At 48.3% G+C, this 26,219-nt stretch overlaps 1 long non-coding RNA gene across 2 annotated transcripts in view; it reads left to right on the plus strand.

Annotated features, from left to right (window-relative positions):
- LOC135203653 (uncharacterized) overlaps positions 1–25,838 on the plus strand; it is a 60,161-nt gene extending 34,323 nt beyond the window's left edge. The window contains exons 2-3 of one of the 2 annotated variants that reach the window (XR_010311984.1): positions 25,122–25,235; positions 25,641–25,837. This is a non-coding gene — a long non-coding RNA (uncharacterized LOC135203653). Of the gene's footprint in view, positions 1–25,121; positions 25,236–25,640 lie in introns of both variants that reach the window. The other variant, XR_010311983.1, reaches the window with a different exon arrangement.
- Positions 25,839–26,219: the final 381 nt, after the last annotated feature.

Below are 26,219 nucleotides of genomic sequence, written 5' to 3' on the forward strand. Positions count from 1 at the left end.
CCTTAATGCCCTGTCAGTTTTTGTTTTAATTTTCCTTCTCTGTCTTCATCAATTTTGAGTCTAATGCTCCTAATTTCTTCATACTATTGATTATTGTTTTTTCCTTATCACTTAAGCTGTCTTTAGGAGCTGTATTATTCTTGGCCTGTAGATGTTGTAGTATCTCATTTTTTCAATGTCATTTGCTCTTTGTTCTCTGTCCACCACCTCTTTCCAGTGTTTGTTTCCTTCTTCCTCACTAATTCTGTATAGCATCAAATCTATTTTGCTAGTTTTTTATTCATATTAACTTTTTTAATTCTAGTTGCTTTTTTCTCCTGAGTTGTATTTTAACTTCGTCAGTTATTAGATCATGTTGAGAATCCTCATAAGTTCTTGTCAAACTCATATGTTAAAGATTTTTTACTTATGAGCACTGTACACAATTGATTCAGTTCCATTTTATACCTTCATTTGAGCTCCTTGAATAACATGATTTGGAAATAGACTGATAGTACTGTGGTACTACTGCTTTGGCTTTTTGTCTGGCATTTCCATTTACTGTATATGCCGGCATATAAGTCGAAATTTGACTTGTAAGCCAAATATAAAATGTGAACCTCTGCCACTGAGGGCTAAATGAGGAAAACTGCCGACCAAACAGTTATTGTACACTATTTTGCCACAACTCTCAAAGCCCACCAAAATTATTATCTACTGAACTAATAATATGTGCGAAGTAAGAGGAAATACCTTTTTGGGGTGGTGTCTGTGGGGGTGGGGGTCATCTTACCTTGCAAATATTGGACTAAGCCTGGACTACACCTCAGACTTTCAAGGGATGGCTTATATGCCGGCATGTACATCGGGTCACTCTCTTGCTTGGGTATTTTGTCAGTTATATCTGGAGGGATTTTGTTAACATTGTCGTCATCCTCATTCTCACTTCCCTCCATTAGGTCTTATGCCACCATTAGTCTGTTGATTGGTACTAAAGGATTATAATTTCCTTTTCTACTCCTCAGGGCATTGGTGTTAATCCACTACTGTTCATGTACTTATTCAGCTTAGCATAGACAACAATTTTGTTTGGTTGCTTATGCAGATGGTACATCCCTTCCCATATCTTTTCATTGTTAATTTTTTCTCTCAGTACATGCAGCTCTTTTAAAAGTCCAGATGTCATTCTTCAGCACAAATTTACATTGAGAAATGTGTCCTTTCCAAATCTAAAATTTCACAAAAAAAATTTAGCGCTGAAATTATCTGTAAAGATAAATTAATAAACATTACCTTAATATAATTTATCTAGCCCTAAATCCCCAAAAACCGCACCAAAATTTACCACATTGGCAACCCTGTTACCTCCTATTCTGTCCGCCAGTAGGCAACACGGTCGTTGACAGATACAAAACCTTCCCTCAAATCAGTTGTTAACGAGCGCCCGTGTTGTTTACATCACGGCCGCTCTTTATAAATTTCCTTAAACATTTTTGTGCCTTTAAAGCTTTCATTATTTGTTAAATGAGACTTTATGTGAATTACCACTCACGCATTACATCACGAAATAGTGAATTAGCTTTGATTTCTGTTGTGGTTCTTATCTTAAATTACGAACTTTTGCGCGACCCGGAACTACTGACCTGTCCAATTCTACAATGGATTACCAAGAAATTACGATGCTTCCTTCTGCCAGCAACATCAGGAACTGCCCGGTCTGTGGGACAAGGATGAGTAGCAGGGAGTATGAACCCCATGACATTTGTAGCTCTTGTCGTGGACAGGTTTGTGACTTGACTTCTCGTTGTGACGTATGTAAGCCCTGGTCTGACGAGGATATGACTGCTTATATGAAACGCCAAACAATCTTGCAGCGTAAAAGATCGGTTAAGGAGAAAAAGAAATCGATTGCTAGAACTGTATCTAACGAATTCTTTGACTTGGGCGCTCATGGTTCTGGCTCTTCGGTTTCGCTATCGTACGACTCCGATCCGAATTAATTGATGCTTTGCCCCCTGTACAACAGGTAATTAGTGAAGTTATTTCTGATGTAGATTCAAAGATTTTGGCAATGGAAACTACCTGGAAACAGAATTTTAAGAAATTACAGCTTAGTCTAGATAGAGATATTTCAGCTAAGTTTAACAATCTGTCAGAGAATTTTCAAGAAGCCTTTACTAGAATGTCTAACACACTTTTAGATTCATTTTCAGCTCCTCGTCAGGTACCTGTCGACAGCACTATGGGTAACGGTGCGACAGATACCCCGGCTTGTGAACCCCGTCGTGGCGAAGGCCTAGGGGGATCCGGTCCGGGCAGGTGCCTAACGAATCTTTACCCAACGTGTCCCCTGTTAGGTCCCGTAACAGTGCCAAAGAAGGGGCGCCTTATTTAGGAGAAGGGGGGAGGGATATTAGTGTCAGGCCTAAGATAGCTAGTCGTCAGGATTTTACTTCAGGGGAAGTTTCTAAGTTAGGATCTGACGATGATGATGATGACGCTTCGTGTGATATTGATGTTTCCTCGAATGGATGTCATGATGTAGAATTCAAGAAACTTTTTGATTTAATTTTGAGTTTTCTTCCTCAGGCGAGGCCTAAAGAGCAGAAGCAGCCTCCGCCTCGTTGTATTACAGAAGGGATTTTTCTTGACGGCCCTTCCCGGTCACGGGAATTTTTACATTTTCCCTTGCCCAGAGGTTCGCGAGAGTGAGGGCGGACCATTGCCGCTTAAAACTTTCGAAGGTGATCGGGGAAGGGAAGAGGAAGCTCTCTTCTCTTCTACGACACCGGAGAGGAGTTTACCAGGTGGCGGATGATTCTTCATTCTCTCGACCCCCCAAGCCAAATCCTGATTTGTCCGACTTTCAAGTCAACCCTTGCCTTCTAAGGCTTCGGTCTCTGTCTCAATTGAAGATTTTTTATTGCTATGGAGTCTGTTAATGAGCTCCTTACAAGAATCTCAATCCTTCAATATGTGGGTCCTCGGAGGGCTTTTAATGTATATCAAGGACTCCGGGTTTGTTCCTCCTGATGCTCCTCTTTTTGAGAAATTCTGCTCATCCATTTCAATCGCTTCTGTTACATCAGAACGAGCTTGCTGCTTCAATGCAGGCCTTTCTTGTTTCTCTAAGGCGTAACCTGTATTTGTCGCAGTTATCCTCCTCTGTATCGGAGATTCAGAGAACCCGTCTGTTGTCCATTCTTCTCCTTTTGGCGATTTCCTTTTCAATATTTCTGTGCTTTCTGAGGTTTTGAAGGAACATCAAGGTGATGCCTCTTCCCAAGCTCACTGGGCCTTATCAAGAGCTTTTTCCTCTGGTCTTCCTCCCGTTCCTTCAAGGAGTAAGCGTAAGTTTAGGACCAGATCTGTACCTTCTGCTCCAGCCCAATACAACCTCCTTCTGGCTCTGTTTTCCAGAGTACATCTCAAGTTGTGGTGCCTCTTACTTCATCCTCTGGTGCTCACCCTTTGAAACGCGGGAGAGGTTCTTGGCGTGGCTCTAAGGGCAGAGAAAGAGCTCAACCTCCAGGAGGACCTTCTTCTTCTTCTTCTTCTTCCTTGTCTCTGCGTAAGAATTTTCGGAAGTAGGAGTCATCACCTCGGCCTGGTGAGACCGCCAGTAGGAGCTTCTGGTCTCTCCCGCCATTGGTCAGCTTGGCAAGGGGGAGAGCCGGTGGCTGCCTTGGGTGGTGGAGGTCCTGAAGGAAGGTTACGAGATCCCTTTGTTTCCAGACCTCCACTTTCCAATCATCCTCTCGAGTTCAGCAGTTATTACCCTCACTCAATCAGGGGTCAAGCCTTGGAGAAGGAGCTTCGGCCCTCTTGGAGAAGGATGCCATAGAGCGAGCTCCTCCTTCTCCCGGGTTTTACTCTCGGATGTTTGTAGTTCTAAAGGCCTCGGGTGCCTGGCGCCCCATCATAGATCTTTCGGTTTTGAACAAGTTCATTCTAAAGTCCAAGTTCAGGATGGAGACGGTCCAGACTGTTCTTTCATCCGTCAGGAGGGGGGACTGGATGATTTCCATCGATCTGCAGGATGCTTATCTGCAAATCCCCATCCATCCAAGAAGCAGACCTTACCTTCGGTTTTTCACGGACTCGGGAGTTTTCCAGTTCAAGACCCTTTGTTTCGGCCTCACCACTGCTCCACAGGTCTTTTCTCGGGTGATGGCTCCTGTTTCAGCTATTCTGCATCAGTTAAATGTAAGGATGCTTCGGTTATCTGGACGATTGGCTAGTCCAGGCCGAATCTCTAGAGAAATGTCTCCGGTCGAGGGAGATAGTTCTGTCTCTTTGTGTCGAGTTGGGCATTCGTGTCAACTTCGACAAGTCCAATCTAATCCCTTGCCAGATCATGAATTATCTGGGGATTGTTTTGAATTCCCAGTTGTTCCGATACGTAATACAAACCCTCGGTCCTTTAACAATAGGAAGGTAACTAGCGGCAGCTGGGGACGTCGTAAGCTAGAACAAAAAGGGGAGAACGGTAGTTAACTGCTTGTCCAGATCGTGCTGCGCGCGAGAGGTGAAGAACCACTTTTGCTTTCGGGTCCGCGGGTTGTGGAAGGCCGATGTTTCGTCATCGCTCTCTGCCCGCTTCATCGTCGTATGCTTTGTTTATTTTGTGTTTTTCTACTAATGGTTTGTTTGACTTGAAAATGAAAACTGTAAGTACACTGTTTTCATTTTCATTACTTAATTATGAATCAACATGGAGCTATCGCCGTAGAGACGGCGATTTCCGCTCTTTTCATGAATTGAACCCTTGAATTATGTCTCGGTGCCGAGGGCGGGCGCACTCGCGCCGAGTCATGTATTTTGGGCGAAAGTGTGTAATTGAAAGATGTAAGTACTCTTTTTCATTATATTTTTGCCCTGTGCGTTCGTTGCCGAGAGCTTGATTGCGCTCGGCAAGAGCCTCTTATTTTGTATGAATAGAATGCAATGAAAGTGGATTCGCAATGCAGTTTTCTTTTCATTTTCATTTATTAATTGCATCAAATTTAATTTTGGATCAATTTCCGCTCTTACCCGGGAATTAATCCTTACGATTTATTGCTGTGAAAGTGAAAATAGCAAGTGCAGTATTGTTCATTTTCATATATATTTATGATAGCATCATATTATTATGGATCAAGTTTCGCTCTTACCGGGAATGATTTTTCCCTCTTTAAGTTCTATGAAGTGAATCGCAAGTGCAGTATTCTGTTTTCATTTTCATATTACTTTTCACTGCTGTGCGGGGGTAGGGGAAGCGAAGGTCTGCCAGGAAGTCGTCGGAAAGCTCTCCCGCGACTCCCTTGGTATCCGATTCTTCGTCTTCTTTCCTGCCCCCCCGCTCAGCTTCCTCGTATTTTGTTTTTGGGGTCTTCCTTCCGTTCGGGGTGGGGCATGTCTCCCCCCCCGTGCGTGAGGGAACCCCTCTTACTAATCTGTCTGTGCTACCGCAGGTGCTACAAGCCGTGGGAGGACGACCTTGGACAGGTATGGACCACTGCGGCTGCAGGGCGTGCCTAGCATCACGATCTGCTGCAGAGTCTAGCGAGGTCTGGGGCGGTGACCTTGGAGTGGTCTCCACTACAACCTTCAACGGCCGCTTATGCTGCTTTTCCCCCCGCTGGTCTACACTCCCCATGCTGTGTCGGTGACGCCATCTGCCGCTTCTAGGGGCCGGTCGCCGCCGTACCGAGGAGGGGTATGCCGCCGCCGCCTGTGTTTTCTTCGTGTTGCCTGCCCCAGACCTTCCGCTGTTCCAAGCAGCTCTCCCCTGGACCGGCCGCCAGTACCACGCTGGCTGCCGATGATTCTACGAGGCGATGGCTGGGCCTGCCGTACCAGTCGCTGATGTGGTTCCCGCTACTGGCTTGGCTGTCCCTTCTGTGTTTACCGCTGCCGCTGGTTCCTGCCAGCTCCTGAGCTGGTTGCTGTTCCTGTCGCCTCCGGGTGGTTTCCTGCGCCTGTCCATTGCTGTCCTGCCATGGTGTGTCTTCCCCCAGTCCAGGTCCTTCCGGACAGGCTGCAGTCGGGCCGTGTTGCTTCGGCAATAGGCCCGACTCCGGCCTGGATGGAGGACTGACGACTGTCCTGCGTGAGCTGACGAAGAAGAGGAAGGTGTCATCTTCGTCTTCGTCTGTTGCTGCCTCTTCCCCTTCGACTTCTAAGGCCCATAAGCCGAAGAAGAAGAAGGCTGCCTCCCCCCCCCTAAGAAGTCTCTTCCGGAACTTCTTTAAGGGCCCGTCCCACCTCGGTGGGACGGGGGGTCCTTCTGCTGGGTCTCCTGCTCCTTCGGGGTAGCGGGGTGGGGGCCCGTCTCCCCTTCCGTAAGGAAGAGATAGACGGGGGGGGGGACCAGAGGAGTATCGGTTAGCTCTGGTACTTCCTCGCCTGGTGCTAGCGGCGATGCCCCCCGCTACGCCAGGTTCCGGCTCGGTCTCTCGTTCGCGGGAGATCCCGAGTGTACGCTCTCCCTCGGGAGACCGTGCAGCCAAAGTTTCGGCGCCAGAGTTCGCTCGGCGCCAAGACCACGGCACGGAGCAGAAGGCTGGCGAGAACGCTCAGGTGACTCTCGGCCAGGCCAGCGGCCGCTCTCGCAGCGACCAGCTGGTAACCGGGTTTTGTTATTCCCCCTAAGAAGACTCCTTCGGGAACTTCGAAGGGCTCGTCACATTCCGGGTGTGATGGGGGGGTTCTTCTGCTGTCCTCCTGTTCCTTCGGGAACGGGGCCCGTCTCCCCTTCTGAGAAGAAGAAGAAGACGGGGACGGGGAAGGGGAAGGGTGTGCTGGCTACCGCTGGTACACCCTCGCCTGGTCTTGGCAGCTCTGCTGCTAAGCCAGGTACCGGCTCGGTTTCTCGTCCGCGAGAAGTTCCGAGTGTACGATCTCCTTCGGGTGACCGTGCAGCCAAAGTTAAGACACCTGAGTTCGCTCAGCGTCATGACCGAGGCACGGAGCAGAAGACTGTCGAGAGCCGCTCAGGTGGACTCTCGCCAGGCCAGCGGCCGCTCTCGCAGCGACCAGCCGGTACCTCGGTTGTGGACGTGACGGTCTCTGACCGGCCACGGGTTGAGGCTGGGAAGAGGTCCCCCAGGTCCCCTCGACCGACGGTACCAGCCTCGGCTGGTACCAGCGGTTTGACGTGCCGCGAGGACGCTCACCGGTCTCACGGCGAAAGCGAGCTCTGCAGGTCACCTGACCGCCGCTCCCACAGGGACCGGGTGCGGATACGGTGACCAGCAGCAGCTCGTCTGACGCACGGGACCGGGGTCGACGTGCTCAGTCGAGCCGCTCGCCACAGGTGAGCGGCACGGCCAGGCCTGCAGATCGATCCCCACCGCGGGTTGGTGATCGGCTGCAGCCCCCCACGTACGCTGGTCCTGCCAGCGAGCGGGGGGGGAGCGTCAGGTCTGTCTCTCCACTACCTTCAACTTCCTCGGGCTACACCGGGAATGAGCGAGGTAGCTAGGAGTGATCGTGAGAGGTGCGCCGCTCACGATCCCGTCACGACGCCGCACGTGCCACGTATGGTCTTAGGACCAACCAGGACGTACGCGCAAGTGATTGGAGGCGACCGTCAGGGGGAGAGGGGGTGGCGTCAGTTCTGTCTCTCCGATACCTTCAACTTCCTCGGCATACGCCAGGAAGACGAGGTATATAGGAGTGATCGTGAGAGATGCGCCGCTCAGAATCCCGTCATGACGCCGCACGTGCCAGGTTGGTCTTAGGACCAAACCAGGACGTACGCGCAAGTGATTGGAGGCAACCGTCAGGGATCTGTTGCTGGTCCTTCTTCTGAAGGAGGAGGGTCCTGGGAGCTGCTCTTGTTGGAGGGACTGGACGGTCCCTACTCCTCAAGACGCTGTAACTTCCGAGATTCAGAGTAACTTTACCCAGGTTATTGCACTGATTCGTCAGCACAACGACCGGGGGAAGGATCGCCGCTCCACCAGCAGAGCCCATGTCTCTGCTCGAGTCGTTTTGGGGCCCGAGAGGGAACCCAAACCGACGGTGGATATGCCGCGATCGGAGCTTGCCGATTCTGTCTTGAACCAGAGTCTCTCGTCTCCGGGACAAGAAGGCTCTCTCAGTTCTGGCCGGTCGATCAAGCTACTTCCACCTCCTCTACTGCGACACGGGCGTTTCTACGTGTCTTCGGACACCGTATTTAAATACTCCTTCGGTCCTCCTGAGAGGTTTCGACCTCGACGAGGACTGGAATGAGTCGGAGGACGGTATCGGCTCTCTCCTGTCAGGTGTCGATCAGCCCCACCCAGACGACGTTCACAGTGGCGGCAGACCCTTACCTACAGTTGAGAGTTCGTAACCCTCCTCGGGAAAACGTTTTCTCCTGACGATACGTTTTCCCAGACTCTGAGAGGCCATCGCCGCAAGGCGATGGCTGCTCCTACTCTTCTCCAACTGCTAGTTTCCACTGGGAAGGCGAGCGAGTATCCAATTCCTCCCCCAGTTCCCGCTCTCCTCACGGCTACGGAGGGAAAGGGGCGGAAGGGATACCTACAGAGATTTCTCTGTAGGATCCCACGTTGGGGACTGCGCTACCAGGGGGGACCTTCAGGTCCTACCTGACGTAAGCCCCGGTCGTTGAGGAGGGATCCTGCCCCATTCTCGATTTCTACGGGAATCGAGAGGACCACCAGCCGATATCGTTTGACGAATTCGGTGGGGGTTTCGCAGACTGCTTAGAATTCTACGGAATTCTAGCGCATTCAGAGTGTTAGAGTTTCTTACGATCTCCAAACACTTAGGCGAGACCACGGTCAAAGTGAGCGAGACGAGAATCCCCGATATGTTACACGATAATCGGGAACCTCGCCTATGCTCGAATTCCTGGAATTTCTAGCATTAGAAGAAGACTGCTGCTGAAAGAAGACTATCCTCACAGTAGGCGACCAACCTGGAATAGAGAAGAACGGACGAATATCCAGTTTGGCTGGAACTATCGTCTTAGTATTCTGTTCACCATTGAAGCTTTCCTTCGAGGAAGACTTCTCCTTCACTCTCTTTAATAGAGAACGAAGGTGGTCGATCTCCAATCCTTATTTTGTTTTCTTGAAGGAAAGAATTTAGGATGGAGATCGTTGTTCAGAATCCTACAAATATACTACGTATATTAACCTCACGACATGATTCTGCTAAGCAGTTGAATGGTCCCCGAGGGGTAGGGCGCATATCCTGGTTATCTACGGATTGCGACTTAGACGAAAAGTATTCTAATTGAACTGCAACCGGGTTGCCTGCAACCTCCCAGGAGTTTCCAGTTTCAATTTTATATACTTATGGTGTTGTCACAACAACACCATTTAAGCTTTTATATTTACCGAAATTCGTTTCGCTTAAATATAATTGCTCGAGCATATCTTTTTATGCTCGGTTGGTTCTAGCCGAACGCATTCCTTCGTGGAAAGGATTACTTGGCAACTCAGGATGACGAGTCAGCAGACAGCTACTGCGTATTGAATTGCCCGAGGCATTTCAGTATCAGCTGCCGCTTTGAGATAGACGGTTGTTTATGTCTTTCTCACCTGCTTTGATTGAATAACAACCGTATCTCTGCCCAACAATCACGGACTTAAGTCTCTGATTAACGGGGATTCTCGCATTACATGAATGACCATCTACTGCGGTGAAACGCTAGTATCATCGTCTTCGGTATTGCGAGAATTTTAAACAGAGATATCTATTCGACTAATCTTTCTGTTTACCGCACGGTAAACAGAATTCTGTAATAGTCTCTTGCCTGCATCGTATCCCGATAATGCGAATGATTTTGCGGAATCTGAGTTTGTCCTCAAAATATCTTGTATTCGGAGGTGTACAATTGTTCATTGTTCACCCCGGATTAGCAGATGTAGTTGAAAGACATCGCCTACTCCCACACCTGCCAGCTCTACTTCCAAACGTTCAGCCCATGAGAAGCAGTTCTTCAAGCGGCTCTCCCCTGTGTTTCATTACTGAAGAACGCCCCGCTTTCATTGCACAACGGACAGCAATGAAATGGCGGTTAGCGTTTTCAGTCATTTGTAAGCACAGGTTTAGAATCTTGAGATTCCTTCTCTCGATTCAGCTGGAAGACGTAGGTTGCATTCATTGCCTACCTTCGTCTTCAACGTCACATAGTGTTGTTTCTCCTTAAGCTGAGATTCAACGTCTATGAGATTTTCTTGCCATCAGGGACCTCGGTCTTTTGAAGGCAATTGACTTTCGCCTTTTGAGCTTATGCATTAAGAGAATCATCGCCGCGCCGTCCGGCATCGGTGACTAACAAATATTTTATTTGTTTGGTCTCTCAGCATAACTCTTTAAAGGGCGAAGGTCACGTGACTTACCCGGATGCTTGGACAACTTGCCTCTACTGATTCCGAACCAGTCAGTCGGCAGCTGTCAGAGCGCCCGAGTCAGTTACGAACTATGCTGTGGACTTAGTTCGGTTGTTCCAGAGCAATCATTACTTCGTCTTAATAGCTTGTCAGTATGAGTACTGTACATAACCAAAGTCGAGAAGAGGGATAGGTCATACGACTATTCCCTTCTTTTCGTCTTAGGTAACCTGCATGACTTCTCTTGAGAAGTCAAGCACAAAGGGATGGGGATTGTGACGCTCGATTTCGTACGATCTTCGTAGCGAAGACTCAGAACCCTTCGGTAACTGACGATTGGTTCGAGTCTTTCACAATACCCTCCCTAATGGACTTCACCGCCTCCGATACGAAGGCTATGCTGCTTTGTCCTGTGAAGGTGCGACGGAGCTGTCTGAAGAAACTTGACACCCAGGATGAGTGTGGACGCCTCTTCATCATTCTCTCGCGTTCCGCAAGAACTTCTCCGTGGCGCAGGTAATGAAGGCAGGCGCCTGGTCCAACCGGACGCATGCACCTCCTTCTACCTTCAGGATATTGCCCACAGTTCCTTGGATCTTTTTCCTTGGGAACCGTGGTGGTTGCTCAACACATTGTGTAGTTAACCCAGACCCTCGCAGGCTGAACAGCATCGAGTCCTGGTGTGACCGTAAGAATGGATGAGGAATGAGAGTGTGACTGGCTCCTCTTCCCATCTTTTTCTTCCTCTACCTTTGGGTAGAGGGACACGGTCTTCACCCTGCTGGGTAAGGATGAGATGTCAGGGGTGACTACTCAATAGAGCACCATCCTATCCCTTTCAGTAGGGATAGGAGTAAATATCCACCACTTCCTCCAACAAGGGGGAGGAAGTGGATGCCAAATTGAGACAAACCCATCATTTTATGATTGTCTCTTGCAAACAGGAACAAGTTCTTGCTTGCTGGTACGAAGAGATACGCTTGCCTCTCTCTTAGTACTTGGCCCAGAGGTCTGACCATTGATCCTGGGGCGGTGCACACCCCGATCAATCGGACAGAGTTTGGATCCCTCCTTGCTCTTACGACCAGGGAGGCACCCTCCAGGGTTGGACGAACACCAGTCTGTTCACCAAAAAGACTCAGATTCCTCCCACCAAGAAGTGAGTCTTCCTATTGTTAAAGGACCGAGGGTTTGTATTACGTATCGAACAAATGACAATTTGTCGAAAATTGCATTTTTCTAACTATACAAACCTGAGGTCTGTACATATAGTCCCACCTATGCCACCCCTCACTCTGCAACTTTTTGCATGGGCCTAAAGCAAAAGTGATTCTTCACCTCTCGGGCGCGCGGGCGCGCGCGCACGATCGGAACAAGCAGTTAACTACCGTTCTCCCCTTGTTCGAAGCTTACGACCGTCCCAGCTGCCGCTAGTTACCTTCCTATTGTTAAAGGACCTCAGGTTTGTATAGTTAGGAAAAATGCAATTTTCGACAAATTGTCATATTTTGAGGGCTTCTCCCGCTCAGAAACGGATAGACAAGCTTCTGAGTCTGATTGAAGAATTTTTGTCCTCCGTAACGCAGCCAGTTTCTCTTTGGAGGTCTCTCCTGGGCCATTTGTCATCCCTCATCCAACTGGTTCCCGGAGGTCGTCTCAGAATGAGGTCCCTTCAGTCGACACTTCGCCAGTCATGGGATTTCGTGTCCGAGGACACAATAGTCGCCTCTTCTCCACAATGTCGAAGGATCTCCGTTGGTGGATGCAAGTTCACCACCTCAAGTCAGGGACATCTCTTCTTTCGGTTCCTCCGGACCTAATGTTTTGGTCAGACGCCTCGGATCAAGGTTGGGGCGCACACCTGGGCTCCGAAGCCGCTTCGGGCCTTTGGTTAGAGGAGGAGAGGAGCATGTCAATAAATTGGAGGGAACTGAGGGCAGTGTACCTAGGCCTTCTTTCATTTCAGGAACAACTGTTGGAGTCGGTTGTCGCGATCTTTGTCGACAACACCACAGCAGTCTCGTACTTGAGAAACCAAGGCGGCACACAGTCGGATCTTCTCACTCAAGAAGCCAATCAATCCTGTGTTGGCAGAGACAGGGGGATTACGTGGTCCCTCAGTTTATCCTGGGCCATCACAAACGTCTTAGCAGACGCCTTGTCGAGACCGAACGAAGTTCAAGGGTCGGAGTGGACACTTTGCCAGGAAGTCTTCGACAGCCTCAGGAAGAAATGGCCTGTCACAGTCGATCTGTTTCCCACCCCCACTGAATTTTCGGTGCCAGATATTCTTCGCCCCTTACCAGACTCCTCAGAGTGCCGGGACAGACTCTCTTTTGCAGGACTGGGAGGGACTTCAAGCCTATGCTTTTCCTCCGTTCTCTCTGGTGAGGTCAGTCCTCAACAAAGTGAGGGCAACCAAGCGTCTGGATCTCACCTTGATCGCCCCCTTTCTTCGGCCACAGAAGGAGTGGTTTCCCAGACCTTCTGGAAGCACTGGTGGAACCCCCCATTCGCCTGCCAGAGAGACCAGATCTTCTCAAACAACCCCATTTTCATCGGTTCCATCAGAGGCTCCACATGCTTCATCTTCATGCCTGGAGACTGTCAGGAGGTTCTCCAAGCACGAAGGGTTCTCCTCCAGAGTGGCGCGACAGTTGGCTCTTGCCAGACGGCAATCAACTAGAGTAAATTATCAGGCTAAATGGTCGGTTACAGACGTTGGTGTAAGTCTCAAGGACATTCAATTTCTAGACCTTCCTTACCGAAAGTAGCGGAGTTTTAGTTCATTTACATCATGACAGGGCCCTGTCACCTTCGTGCATTAAGGTTATAGGTCTATGCTTTCCTATGTTTTTAAGGCAAGGCTTCCTGAGATCTCTTCATCTTATGTCATTAGAGATTTACTTCGATCTTTTCCCTATCTCGACCCAGGCCGCAGTGTTCGCCTCCAACATGGACGTTAACAAAGTCCTTCAAGCCTTAAGGTTCCCTCCGTTTGAGCCTCTGAATTCTGCCAAATTTAGGGACCTCTCTTCTAAGACGACTCTTCCTTGTCTCACTGGCTACAGCCAAGAGGGTGGGTGAACTGCAAGCACTCTCTTTTCTGGTTGCCAGATCTGGACAAGACATGATTTTGTCATACCTTCCTGAATTTGTCGCAAAGACTGAATCGTCTGATAATCCATTCCCAGGTCTTTCGTACTGAAGTCGCTGGTCGACTTTGTTGGTAATTTAAATGAGGAATTAGTTCGTTTGCCCTGTTAGGGCGCTCTCATGTTATTTACGCCGCACGAAGGACATTCAGGGGTCGTCCCCGTCATCTGTTTGTTCACCCCGAAATGTCAAGAGACCTATTTCAAAGAATGGTGTATCCTTTTTTCAGAGATCTGATCGTTAAAACTGGTGGTTCGATGCTGGGGAAGACCAGACACCGAGAGCACACAGTATTAGAGCATTGCTACATCGTACCTTTTATGAAGACGTCTCAGTCGCCAAGGTGCTGAGGCGGCGACTTGGCGTTCTAATTCTGTTCTGTTTTTGCCTCTTTTACTTGAGGGATATTTCTCTAGTTCTAGGCGACCTTCGTTCTTTGGGACGTTGGTGATGGCAGGACAGGTCGTCAGACAGGAGAATTAGGTAGTCTTCCTGTTTTACGTTTGGTTGCTACCTGTATATTATTCATTAATTTTTGTTTTGTTGTATATATTTTTTGTTTTTGTATTATAACCCATGGCAGTTTTTTGACGTAGTTATAATGGGAATTAGGCAGTTTGGTATTTAGGTGTTGTTGATGACAAGGACTGACTGCTTGGCAACTCATGCTGCTTCCATTTTCAGTGTGAAATGGTTCCAGCCACTGGGTTGTCGCACTGGCGACTACGCTTCTTTCCCCGAGTCGATGCTGACCTAGGACTAGCCACTGGTTCGCTTGTCCTGACGACTCCTGCTTCTTCCACTGTCCTGGACAGGGAATTAGTCGATGGATCGTCTGCTGTCATCTGGTGACTCGCTCACCATCTACTTTTTGTCTCACCTGTCTTCTCGGAGTCAGACACTCGTGTGAGATCAGGCGACATTTAGTAGCCCTGAGTTTCTTGTTGACGAAGTCGGTTGCATTGATACACGATGATCGTGTAACATGAGACCAGGTTGGACTGTCAGGCATTCGTCCTTCGGGACTGAATCGCATTTTTGCTCCGCGCTCCTTTCTCTTGGCACCAGAAAGCTCGAGTTAGGAGTTGCTCATGAGCCGATTCGTTGCTGGCGACGTTGGGTTGCGTTGATACACCCCAAGGTTTGCTTAGCTTTGAATCGCCCAGACAGTCCGGACACTCATCCTTAGGGAAAGAATAGTGCTTGATAGTCTTCAGGGTGCAGCCTTGCTGTCCGCAATTCGGTCTGACTGGTCACCTGACTTTAGTACGGACGGACTGACTATGCACTTACTCCTTGTCCTGTGCTACCGCAGTTTGGTGGCATTATGGTAGGAGACTTTGATTGTTAGTATCTGAGACCTTGGGTTGAGTTTTGACTGCCTAATTATATATAATTTCTTTTGTTTGTTTTCTCCTATTCTGTCCGAAGGGGAAATTTTGTATTCAGATTCCCTCCTCCTTTTCAATGTGGTTAATCGGGCTAGATAAATTATATTAAGGTAATGTTTATTAATATGGAATTTTTATTCTAAAATTAATATTAATAATACTTACCTGTATAATTTATCTAGTCCCACCCATCCTACCCCACGATCTGCCTATTACAACTGATTTGAGGGAAGGTTTTTGTATCTGTCAACGACAGTGTTGCCAACTGGCGGACAGAATAGGAGGTAACAGGGTTGCCAATGTGGTAAATTTTGGTGTGGTTTTTGGGGATTTAGGGCTAGATAAATTATACAGGTAAGTATTATTAATATTAATTTTAGAATAAAAATTCCATTTCTAGAGGTATGTCCAAATAGGCAAGCAAGGCAAGTTCAGCTTGGTTTACCCTTGAGTGTTGCTCACATGGTAGAGTTGACAAATGGACGGGTGTGCCCGATGATGCCAGTACTTTTTCGAGTGTCACATGAAAAACATGATGGCCAGTACTGCTCAGAATAAGAAATTGTTGTGTAGCATAATAATTGGCATAGTATGTATAAACAGAAGAAGAAGAAAAAGACATGAGTGGTGGAGAGATTGGGTAAGGAGGGATGTTTATGGGAGCCAAACAACAGTAGTAACGTGAACTACAATATGGCTACGAACATGATTATAGAAACTATATGAGAATGAGTGTAAGCACATTCCATACACCTAGCAAAGGTGGAGCCATACATCTGAAAACAGGATACTACAAACATGCGACACAGCATAACAGCAGAGGCTCGATTGGGATTTCAGATATGGAGTTTTTGTATGTTCGATTTGTGACCTAACTTGCAGACTTTAATAGTAAAGCGCTAAAAAATAAAAAACAAAACCTAAAACACTATTGACCCTGAAAGCTGTCTTTAAATTTTTAACGTAGTGCTTCTTTTTGTCCTTCCTTACAAGGGAGGATTGAGGACATTTGTTAGAGCTCTTATTATTCATCCATTGGGTGATGATATTACTACCCACCGACCTGGATTTCCTGTTCTTAAGTCCCGGGAAGCTGGCATCTCTGGATAATGATAGACCATCTCTCCAGTCTTTCACTCTTAGCATGACTGCATGGGACAGGGTGGAGCTTCGCAATCTCATGTAATTCCTGAGCTTTCAAGCAAAGATATAATGCATTGCTACTCTTAATACTGTTCTTCTTGCATTTTGATACATTTTTATATAGTGCTACTATTGATTTTTCCAGTGTGTAATTAGCTTTAGTATGAATCATACTTTCCAGATACAGGCGGTCCCCGGGTTACGACGGTTCCGGCTTACGACGTTCCGAGGTTACGACGCTTTTTCTTAAATATTCAATGGAAAATCCGTCCTGGGTTACGACGCTTGTTCCGAGGTTACGACGCTGACGCTTCCGACGCTCCGAGTTAACGACGCTTTTAAAAAACGCATGCTATGATAAAAATCCTTTATAGTTTAGCACAGTATATAATAAAAATATGTTTTTGGTTACATTACAACAAAAATTTTGAGGTTATGATGATTTTTGACACTTTTTTTTTTTTCGTATTTTTTGAATTTTTTTAGTGACGCCGCATATGCGGAACTAGTTTGCGGGCGAATGAATACACTAGCTTGGGATGCGCAGTTTAAAACAGTCCAAAAGCGCAAATAATGAAAAATCATTGCTTGTTTCCAGTACATAATTAAAAAAACTAAGTTTCTGGTTAGATTACAACACAAATTCCAAGGTTACGACGTTTTGTTATGCTTTTTAACGATACCTCATATGCAGAACTAGTTTTTGAGCGGAGGTGCATAAATTAATTAAAGCTATTAAACTGTATGGTAAATTGACCGAACAACGACCTCGGACGGTCGAGGACGCCAAGCGTAACAATACGAAAGGACGCCACTTCAATCGCGTGTCTGCCTGAAGTTCAGTCGGTTGTGTGCTAAGACGTTGCTGAAATTCCTTGCCATTTTCGCAAATTTACAATGGCTCCTAAACGCCAAAGTACTTCCTCCGATGATAGTTCATCCAAGAAGAGGAAGGTCATCACGATGGAGGTCAAATATGACGTGGTAAAGCGTTCTGAGAAGGGAGAAACTAACACCGAAATAGGCCGTTCTTTAGGCTTGAGCAGGACCATGGTGGTAACCATTGTGAAGGACAAGGAACGTATTCTGAAGCATGTTAAGGATGCTGCACCGATGAATTCAACGGTGATAAACGAGAAGCAACGTAGCCAGAGCATTGTTGAAATGGAGAAATTGCTCATGATCTGGCTTGATATCTATAATTTACATTTGTTCCGATACGTAATACAAACCATCGGTCCTTTAACAATAGGAAGTAGCTAGCGGCAGCTGGAACGGTCGTAAGCTTCGAACAAGGGGAGAACGGTAGTTAACTGCTTGTCCGACAGTCGCGCGCCGCGCGACTGGGAGGTAAACAAATCACTTTTGCTTTCGGCCGCGGGTGTGAAGGACGTGTTCGTCATCGCTCTCTGCCCGCTTCATTGTCGTATGCTTTGTTTATATTGTGTTTTCTACTAATGGTTTGTTTGACTTGAAAATGAAACTGTAAGTACACTGTTTCATTTTCATTACTTAATTATGAAACCAACATGGAGTTATCGCCGTAGATGCGGCGATTTCCTCTATTTTCATGAATTGAACCCTTGAATTATGCCTCGGTGCCGAGGGCGGGCGCGCTCGCACCGAGTCATGTATTTTGGGCGAAAGTGTGTAATTGAAAAATGTAAGTACTCTTTTCATTATATGTTTGCCCTGTGCGTTCGTTACCGAGAGTGTGTTTGCGCTCGGCACGAGCCTTTTTATTTTGTATAATAGAATGCAATGAAAGTGGATTCGCAATTGCAATATTCTTTTCATTTTCATTTATTTATTTGCATGAAATTTAATTTGGATCAATTTTCGTTCTTTTACCTTCCGGGAATTGATCCTTACGATTTTTTTTATGTGAAATGAAATCGCAAGTGCAGTATTCGGTTTCATTTTCATATATATTTTTATGATAGCATCATATATTTGGATCAAGTTTCCGTTCTTACCCGGTTAATTGATCTTTTCCCTTTAAGTTCTATGAAGTGAATCGCAAGGGCAGTATTTCTGTTTCATTTTCATATTACTTTTCACTGCTGTGCGGGGGTAGGGGAAGCGAAGGTCTGCCAGGAAGTTGTCGGAAAGCTCTCCAGCGACTCCCTTGGTATCCGATTCTTCGTCTTCCTCTTTGCCCCCCGCTCAGCTTCTTCGTTGTATTTTGTATTTGGGGTCTTCCTTGCGTTCGGGGTGGGGCATGCCTTCCCCCGTGCGTGAGGGAACCCCTCTTACTAATCTATCTATGTTACCGCAGGTGCTACATCCGTGGAGACGACCTTGGACAGGTATTGGACCACCGCGGAGGCAGGGCGTGCCTAGCATCCACGGGCTGCTGCAGCGTCTAGCGAGGTCTGGGGCGTCTCCACTACTACCACGGCCGCTTATTCTGCTCCCCCCCCCCCCTCCTGGTCTACACTCCCCATTGCTGTGTCGATGACGCCGTCTGCCGCTACTAGGGCCGCAGCCGTACCGAGGTGGGGTTGCCGCCGCCGCCTGTTTTCTTCGTGTTGCCTGCCCCAGACTTCCGCTGTTCCAGCAGCTCGCCCCAAGGGACGGGCCGCCAGGACCCAGGTTCCGCTGGGCTGCCGATGATTCTACGAGGCGATCGCTGGGCCTGCCGTACCTGCGCTGATGTGCTTTCCCCGCTGTTGGCTTGGCTGTCCCTTCTGGGTCTACGCTGCCGCTGTTCCTGCCGCTCCTGAGCTGGTTGCTGTTCCTGTCGCTCTCCTGGTTCCTGTGCTTGTCCATGCTGGTCCTGCCCACGGTGTGTCTTCCCCAGTCCCAGGTCCTTCCGGACAGGTGCAGTCGGGCCGTGTTGCTTCGGCAATAGCCCCGGCTCCGGCCTGGATGGAGGACCTGACGACTGTCCTGCGTGAGCTGACGAGGAAGAGGAGAAGAGGAAGCTGTCATCTTCGTCTTCATCGTCTGCTGCTTGCCTCTTCCCCTTCGACTTCTAAGGCCCATAAGCCGAAGAAGAAGAAGGCTGCTTCCCCCCTAAGAAGTCTCCTTCGGGAACTTCTAAGGGCCCGTCCCACCTCGGTGGGACGGGGGGTCCTTCTGCTGGTCCTCCTGCTCCTTCGGGAGCGGGGCCCGTCTCCCCTTCCGTAAGGAAGAGATAGACGGGGACCAGAGGAGTATCGGTTAGCTCTGGTACTCCTCGCCTGGTGCTAGCGGCGATGCCGCTACGCCAGGTCCCGGCTCGGTCTCTCGGTTCGCGAGAGATCCCGAGTGTACGTTCTCCCTCGGGAGACGTGCAGCCAAGTTTCGGCGCCAGAGTTCGCTCGGCGCCAAGACGCGGCACGGAGCAGAAGGCTGGTGAGAGACGCTCAGGTGACTCTTGCCAGGCCAGCGGCCGCTCTTGCAGCGACCAGCTGGAAATAACCCCCGGGTTTTCCCCCCACCCCCTAAGAAGGCTCCTTCGGGACCTTCTAAGGGCCCGTCTCGCTCCGGCGATTCGGGGAGCTCTTCTGCTGGTCCTCCTGCTCCCTCGGGAACAGGGCCCGTCTTTTCTTCTTCTACCAAGGAGAAGAAGACGGGGACCGAGAGGCAGTACCAGCTTCGGCTGGCACTTCCTCGCCTGGTTCTAGCGGTTCTGCCGCTAAACCAGGATCCGCCTCGGCTTCTCGTTAGCGAGAAGTACCGAGTGGACGGTCTCCCGCGGGAGACCGTCCAGCCAAAGTCTTGACGCCCGAGCTCGCTCGCCGTCAAGACCGAAGCGCGGAGCAGAAGACTGGCGAGAGTCGTGCAGACGACTCTCGTCAGGCCGTGGACGCTCTCGCAGCGACCAGCTGGCTGCTCGGGTTGACGTGACGGTCGCTGACCAGCCACGAGTGAGGCGAGGAAGGGGTCCCCCACGCGGCCGTCGGTACCAGCCACGGCTGGTACCACAGGCTCGACGCGCCGAGAGGATGCTCGCAGGTCTCACCGCGACAGCGAACCTAGCAGGTCACCTGACGCCGCTCCCATCGGGACCGGGCGAAGATGGTAACCAGCAACAGCTCGCCTGACGCTAGAGATCAGCGTCGACGTTCTCAGCCGAGCCTCTCGCCCCAGGCGAGCGGCAAGGCTAGGCCTGCTGCTCGATCGCCACCGCGGGTTGACGATCAGCAGCAGCCCTCCAAGCACGCTGGTCCTGCCAGCGAGCTAGGGGGGGGCGTCAGGTCTGCCTCTCCTGTACCTTCAACCTCCTCGGGCTACACCGGGAGGAGCGAGGTACCTATGAGTGATCGCGAGAGGTGCGCGCTCGCGATCCCGCTATGACGCCGTATGGACCAGGCACGGTTCTAGGACCGACCAGGACATACGTGCAAGTAGCTGGAGGCGACCGTCAGGGGTCTGCCGCTATTCCTCCTTCGGAAGGAGGAGTATCTCGGGATCTGTTCTTGTTGGAAGGAGCTGGACGGTCCTACTCCGCAAGACGCGGTTACTCCCTAGATACAGATACGAGGAATTGCAGAAGTCATTAAGCTGATTCGTCAGCATAATGACCTTTGCGGAAGGATTGCCGCTCCCACCAGCAGAGCCCACGTCTCTGCTCGAGTCGTTTTGGGCCCGAGAGGGAACCCAACCGACGGTGGGTCTGCCGCGATCGGAGCTTGCCGATTCTGTCTCGAACCAGAGTCTCTCGTCTCCGGACAAGAAGGCTCGCTCAGTTCTGGCCGGTCGATCAAGCTACTCCACCTTCCTCTACTGCGACAGCGGCGTTTCTACGTGTCTTCGGACACCGTATTTAATACTCCTTCGGCCTCCTCCTGAGAGGTTTCGACCCTCGACGAGGACTGGAATGAGTCGGAGGACGGTATCGGCTCTACCCTTGTCCAGGTGTCGATCAGCCCCACCCAGACGACGTTCACAGTGGCGGCAGACCCTACCTACAGTGAGAGTTCGTAACCCTCCGCGGGAAAACGTTTTCTCCTGACGATACGTTTGTTTTCCCAGACTCTGAGAGACCATCGCCGCAAGGCGATGGCTGCTCCTATTCATCTCCAACTGCTAGTTCCACTGGGAAGGCGAGCGAGTATCCAATTCCTCCCCCATTCCCTCTCTCCTTACGGCTACGAGGGAAAGGGGAGGGATCCTACAGAGATTTCTCTGTAGATCCCACGTTCGGACTGCGCTACCGGGGGGGACCTTCGGGTCCTACCTGACGTAAGCCCCGGTCGTTCCGAGGAGGGATCCTGCCCCATTCTCGATTTCTACGGGAATCGAGAGGACCACCAGCCGATATCGTTTGACGAATTCGGTGGGGGTTTCGCAGACTGCTTAGAATTCTAAGGAATTTCTAGCGCATTCAGAGTGTTCGAGTTTTTATGATCTCCAAACACTTAGGCGAGACCACGGTCTAAAGTGAGCGAGACGAGAATCCCCGATGTTACATGATAATCGGGAACCTCGCCTATGCTCGAATTCCTGGAATTTCTAGCATTGGGAAGAAGACTGCTGCTGAAAGAAACTATCTTACAGTAGGCGACCAACCTGGAATAGAGAAGATCGGACGGGAATATCCAGTTTGGCTTGAACTATCGTCTTAGTATTCTGTTCACCATTGAAGCTTTCCTTCGAGGAAGACTTCTCCTTCACTCTTTGATAGAGATCGAAGGTGGTCGATGATCAATCCAATCCTTGTTTTGTTTTCTTGAAGGAAAGAATTTAGGATGGAGATCGTTGTTCAGAATCCTACAAATATACTACGTATATTAACATCGCGACATGATTCTACTAAGCAGTTGAATTGTCCGAGGGGTAAGCGCATATCCTAGTTTATCTACGGATTGCGACTTAGAAGAGAAGTATTTCTAATTGAACTGCAACTCGGGGTTGCCTGCAACCTCCCAGGAGTTTCAGTTTCAATTTTATATACTTATGGTTTTTGTCACGACAACACCATTTCAACTTTTATATTTACCGAAATTCGTTTCGCCTAAATATAATTGCTCGAGCATATCTTTTATGCTCGGTAGTTCTAGCCGAACGCATTCCTTCATGGAATAATGGATTACATGGCAACTCAGGATGACGAGTCGGCGAGAGCTCAGGCTCAACTACTGCGTATTGAACTGCCTGACAGCAGCTCAGTATCAGCTGGGCCTCCGAGATGCACGGTCAGTTATGTCTCTCTCTCCCCTGGTTTGATTGACTACCGAACCGTATCTCTGCCCAAACAATCATGGACTTAGGTCTCTGATTAATGGGGATTCTCGCAATAATGAAGGACCATCTACTGCTGTGACGCTAGATTCCATCGCCTTCGACATTGCGAGAATTTTCAATAGAGATATTCTCTTGGACTCTTTCATCTTTCTGTTTACCGCACGGTAACGAAGTCTGTACAAGTCTCCCGCTGCATCGCACTGCGATAATGCGAATGATTTTGCAGACATCTGAGTTTGTCTTCAAAATATCTCGTATTCGTAGGTGTACAATTGTTCATTGTTCAAACCGAATTAAGAGATTTGTCAAAGAAGACATCGCCTACTCTTCCGACCATGACAGCTTCTACTTCCAATGTTTCGCCCATGAGAAGCAGTTCTTCAGGCGGCTTTCCCCTGTGTTTCATTACTGAAGAACGCCCCGCTTTCATTGCAACTACGACTTCTCACCGGACAGCAATGAAAATAGCGGTTAGCGTTTTCAGTCATTTGTAAGCACAGGTTATGAATCTTGAGAATCCTTCTCTCGATTCGTCTGTGAAGACGTAGGTTGCATTCAATATCTACCTTCGTCTTCAACGGTACATAGTGTTGTTTCTCCTTAGCTGAGATTCAACAACCATGAGATGTTTTGCCTTCAGGGACCTCGGTCTCTAGAAGGCAATTGACTTTCGCCTGTTGGGCACATGCCTTAAGAGAATCATCACCTCGCTGTCCGGCATTGGTGACAAACAAATACATTATTTGTTTGGTCTCTCGGCATAACCCTTTAAAGGCGAAGGTCACGTGACTTACTCGGATGCTTTGACAACTTGCCTCCTACCGAACGCAGTCAGTCGGCAGCTGTCAGAGCGGCGAGTCAGTTACGAACTACGCTGTTGACTTAGTTCGGTTGTTACAGAGCAATCATTACTTCGTTTTAATAGGTTTTGTCACAGTACCCATACCATTGACACCCACCATGGAGTGTCGGTGTCCTATCCACTACCGAGAACTTCGCTGCATGGGGATAGGAGGATGCGAGAGACTTCGTGGCAAAACGGGACAGACCAGTATGGGTACTGGACATCACCGAAGTAGAGAAGAGGAATAGGTCATGCGCTATTTCCTTCTTTCCTCTGAGGAAACTGCATGACTTCTCCTGCAAGTCAAGCATCCAGGGGATGGGGATCCGTGACGGCGATTTCGTAAAACCGAACTTCGTAGCGAAGACTCAGAAAACCCTTCGGTCCCCTGACGATTGTTCGAAGTCGTTCACAATCCCCTCCCTAATGGATTCACCGCCTTCGATGCGAAGGAGATGCTGCCTTGTCCGCAAGAACTTCTCCGTGGCGCAGGTACTGAAGGCAGGGGTCTGGTCCAACCAGACCACATCCCTTCCTTCTACCTTCGGGATATTGCCCACAGGTCCTTGGATCTTTTTCCTTGGGACCCGTGGTGGCTGCTAACACGTTGTGTAGCGAACCCAGACCCTCGCAGGCTGAACAGCATCGAGTCCTGGTGTGACCGTAAGAATGGATGAGTGTGAATGAGTGTGGACTGGCTCCTCTTCCCATCTTTTTCTTCCCCTCTACCTGTGGTTTAGAGGGACACGGTGTCACCCTGCTGGATTAGGACAAGATGCAGGTGAGCTACTCAACAGAGCCCATCCTATCCCTTTCACTAGGGATAGGAGCGTATATCCACCACTTCCTCCAAACAAGGGGGAGGAAGTGGATGCCAGCTTGAGACAACCCATACTTTATGTTGCCTCTTGCAAACAGGAACAAAGTTCTTGCTTGCTGGTACGAAGAGATAGCTGCCTCTCTCTTAGTACTCGGCCCAGAGGTCTGACCATTGATCCTGCGGTGCACACCCCGATCAATCGGACAGAGGCTTGGATCCCTCCCTCGCTCTTACGACCAGGGAGGCATTCCAGGGATGGACGAACACCAGTCTGTTCATCAAAAGACTCAGATTCCTCCCACCAAGAAGTGAGTCTTCCTATTGTTAAAGGACCGATGGTTTGTATTACGTATCGAAACAAATGACAATTTGTCGAAAATTGCATTTTTCCTAACTATACAAACCTGAGGTCCTTTACATATAGTCCCTCCTCATGCCACCCCTCACTCTGCGTATTTTGCATGGACCAAAAGCAAAAGTGATTTGTTTACCTCCCAGTCGCGCGGCGCGCGACTGTCGGACAAGCAGTTAACTACCGTTTCTTCCCCTGTTTCGAAGCTTACGACCGTTCAGCTGCCGCTAGCTACTTCCTATTGTTAAAGGACCTCAGGTTTGTATAGTTAGGAAAAATGCAATTTTCGACAAATTGTCATATTGCATTCAGGACTTTGTGTAGTATTTTGTACTAATTGTGTTATACTTTTACCTTCCAGAGCTACCAGACTGGGATTTTAGTGTACTCCAGGAGCTACCAAAGGATTACATACTAGTGTACAGTGTATAATAGTGTTTAGTGTATAATCTAACCTAAGGATTAAGTGTAGTACATTGTGCTTTATAGTGTCACAAGAGTTTAATAAAGAATTATACCTTCAAGAACCATCCTTTGCCATTGAAATAACCACACTACACATCATGCAATACTTGCATGTCACACAGGTAAGGTCTCTCTAACTTTTTCTTAGTTTAAGGCATATTTCCAAGTGTCGTTCCGGCTTACGACGATTTTCGGCTTACGACGCGCCTCAAGAACGGAACCCCCGTCGTAACCCGGGGACTGCCTGTATAGTACTATAGTTTTAAACATATAGAGGCTACTCTATAACAAAGTAAGCTTTTCGATAAAGGGCAGAGGAGGAGGAGGCATGGAGTTATAGAGCTGATAAACTAAAGGGACAAAGGGGTGGTGAAAACCTTATTTATATATTAGCCTTATTGTGTAATCATAATCCTACATTTTCTTTCAAGTAAGGATGCATTTTTATCTTCTTTTCCAGATTGAAATTCCGAAGCGTTCTCCATAAGATGGGGAACTCGACGAAGTCGTCAGCAGTTTAAATAGTGATTATGGAGGCAACAAGTATTTTTGCAGAGGAAGCAGACAAAGAAAGGTACCCTATTCTTTGTGTTTCACTGATGTGATTGTATTGCTAAATGGAACATTCTACTCTCATCCTCAGTGAACTTTGATTGATTTCTGTGGTGCCTTGTTATGCTTATGCTTAAAGTTTAATCGTTGTCACAGAAGTTGGGTTTGTATTTGACTGTAATCGTGTAGATTTATCCTTTGAGTTTTTGTATACTGTGAAAACTACTACTGGAAAACAAGTTATGGATTAGTGAATTTCATGAGGTGTATAACAATAAAAAAGTGAGGAGAGAAAGCATTAGTACTATTTTCTAGTCCATTTTTTAAGTCTGAAAAGTGGAGAGAAACTTTGGAAGAATATTTTATGTTTGTGCGTTGCGTTTATGACACTTATGAAGCTACTTCTGTACTCTTACGTTACTTTCAGGTTTAAGGGTACTGAACAAGTAGTGCAGTTATGGTCCTATCAACAAGCACTCCGATTACGGCACCTGTCACAAATTGTTGGAAGGAATTTGCAGGGCCATGGCAACCAGGCTGAACCAACACCGGCAAACCCACTGCCCTCTAAGGTTCCAAGGCCACCAACAGCTTTTGGGTTAGTAGCTTGTATTGCATTGCATATTGCCTGTGGTCACTATTTGTTGAAATAATTTCTCATCGTTCATAGCTTAAATAGTGTTGATGTATGGAAACAACAGTTCATAGCGAGGAAAGAAAATTTTGTTAATTCGATTTAACCTGACCAAGCTTCAGAGAGAAGCTGTAGGACTCCATTAATGCATTTTGCTCTACAATATTTTGGCACATTAACAATCAAGCATATTTGCTATAGTATATGTTATATCTGGTATATGATTCAGGTGGTCTTGTCCATTATTAGTGTTTTGTTCGACCAGTGACTTCAGCAATGTTCAGGTTTCATAAAATCAACTTACCTGTCAGATATATACATAGCTAAGACTCCGTCGTCCCCGACAGAAATTCAAATTTCGCGGCACACGCT

This window comes from Macrobrachium nipponense, chromosome 24 (assembly GCF_015104395.2).
Source record: "Macrobrachium nipponense isolate FS-2020 chromosome 24, ASM1510439v2, whole genome shotgun sequence".
Taxonomy (NCBI): Eukaryota; Metazoa; Arthropoda; class Malacostraca; order Decapoda; family Palaemonidae; genus Macrobrachium; species Macrobrachium nipponense.